Source organism: Lathyrus oleraceus, chromosome 6 (genome assembly GCF_024323335.1).
Source record: "Lathyrus oleraceus cultivar Zhongwan6 chromosome 6, CAAS_Psat_ZW6_1.0, whole genome shotgun sequence".
NCBI lineage: Eukaryota > Viridiplantae > Streptophyta > Magnoliopsida > Fabales > Fabaceae > Lathyrus > Lathyrus oleraceus.
This window is the reverse complement of record NC_066584.1, coordinates 319,358,837-319,361,582: the sequence shown is the minus strand read 5'-3', so window position 1 is coordinate 319,361,582 and position 2,746 is coordinate 319,358,837.

Below are 2,746 nucleotides of genomic sequence, written 5' to 3'. Positions count from 1 at the left end.
TATTATTGCATAAGAATACTTTTCATATTCCTAGGTTGATCTGGAAGGATATTATGTTTAAGTTCTTTAGCTTTTTGATATGTTTTAGATTTCTACTATAATCTGATAGATCAAATACATTTTTTTTGGATTTTGGATTTCAAATAAAGTTGTTGGGTTTGAGTTTTTGAAGAAGACGAAGAATATATTACAATCTAGATTTTGGATTTTGGTGGCTGATTTTTCTGTCCCTAAATCAATCACAAAAGTTGAATGTTACATATCACCTGCCACATCTGCGAAAACAAACATCATTACAGACAATTGGACGGAAATGATTAACATAATTCAGTTCTCATAATTAAAGAATTAAAATAATTTTTTTTAAGTTAAGGGATCAAACTGAACTTCGAGTCAAAGATACGAAAAGAAAAAGAGTATTTAATAAATAAAAAAAACAAATTAGTCCTTTTAGACTATAAACGCATATAACCTTTTAACATGGTGTTTAAAAATATTAAATATACACTCATAAAGTTCTAGAACTAATCTACATGAAGAACAATGTATCTTAAGATTTTAATGTGTTACTCTCTCATTCTCATATTTGACCCTTTTACACAGATTAAAAAATATAATAAATGAAAGAGAGATAGAATAGTGATTTTATAAAATTATCTTTATTGGTTATTGGTGTATTTTAATTACCATTAATGCAAAATGAGAGAAATAATAAATTGTGAGTATTAATTAGGAGATATAATTGGAAGCTCAAAGTTAAAATTGCATTGAAAATTAAAAATGATATTTATTTTAGGACAAATAATTTTTACAAATATGACATTTATTTTAGAACGGAGAGAGTATAAAACATTAAAAGTATTCATGTATCTTGATTAATATAGAGTTTCATGACATGTATATTAGCCATATAGCCTAATATGTGTACATATGAAAAATTAAAGACATTATTTCATCGTGAATAATGAAAATCTTAGTTTTTTTAGTAACACTGATATTTAAAAGATTATTGATGTAAACATTTATAATCCTTCTGTTTTTTATAAAATTGATAGAAAGTGTAGTTTAGGGTTTGAGCTTCGATTCCTAACTTATGCAATTTTGTATTTTATTTAGAATCAAAATGACGCCCGTATTTTATACATCATATTTTCCCTTGGGTTTTTTGAAAAATGACATGAAATATTGGTTAATATTTTATTTAATTAAATTGAACCTAATTGTCACCTCAATTGTTTTTCCTCGATTTTTTCTACCAATCGAGATATAAACTTTAAATAATATTTTATTCAAACATTATAATGTTAAGTCTCATTCACTTTTGTATTATTTCTCATAAACTTTTTGTGCCCTGACGTACGAACAAAACATCATTCTTCATTTTCTCCACCTAACGAACGAAACACCATCTTTCATCTTCTCCACCTAACAAACTGAAACACTATTATTCATCTTCTCCAAGACGAACGAAGTAAACAAAGGAGGAAGGAAGCTTGAATAAGGAAACTCAAACCTCAAACCAACACATTTCTTTGACTCTCTCATCACATTTCTGGTATGTAAAACTTTCTCCATGACTGGATCGATAATGTTGGTGTTAGTGTTGTTGTCGTTGTCGTTGTTGTCGTTGTTGTTGTTGTTATGGTTGTTGAGACTTAGGATATAATCTTGTGTTGTTTATACGGTATTTGTAATAGTAGTTATTTTATTGAGATTGAATGTTTATTGTTGTTGGTTGTGTATAATTCTTTTTCCAGAAGTTATATGTGATTATAAATCGTAGTTAGATGGAAGCCAATAAATTAAGTAAAGAGTATGAGAATGAAGTGATTCAATTTTTTGAATTTGCGGAAAAAAAACCTGAAAATAATGTGATTTTTTTATTGTCCTTGTAAAAAAATGCTGAAATACACAAAAATATCCAAAAGATGATATATTCAATTATTTAGGTTGTGATGGAATTATTCAAAATGACATGATGAAGTGGCAAAAAAAAAACCAGCGTGACATAGAGTTAAAGTTGATGAATATATGAATGATACTCTAGAAGATATGATATATGATATTTTACTAGATTATTTTAAGAAAGCACATGTGGATGATACTTTGCAAAGTGACATGGAAGAGTCGTTATTTCCAGGATGCAAAATTTTTACAAGATTGTCAGTTATATTAAGACTATTTAATCTTAAGGTAAAATGTGGGTGGACGGATAGAAGTTTCACTGAATTGCTTGAATTGTTGCAAGAAATTATTTTAGAAGGTAACATGTTTCTGAACTGTTGTTATGAGACTAGGAGATATTGTGTCCAATGGGTTTGGACTATGTCAAAAAATATGCATGTCGTAATGATTACATAGTATACAAGAAATAGTATAAAAAATTGAAGGAGCCCCCAAGGTGTGGGGAGTTATGCTACAAGTTGAAGGACAATGGTGGTAAAGATAATGATGGTGTAACAAGAAATGGATGTTTCTGCCCAAGGTGATGTGATACCTACTGATAATTCAAAGGTTTGAGATATTATTTGCTAATGTAAATAACACAAACAATACTAGATGGAATTCATATGAAAGAGTATGTGATGGGAAAAAATTCCATGTAGATGATTCTTTACAATGGAAGAAATTTATTTGTTGTTTCCAGATTTTTCCCTTGAGTCATGAAACCTTAGGTTTGGACTTGCCACCGACATAATGAAACTGTTTGGTAATATGAGTACTAACAATACTTCTTGGCTTTTTC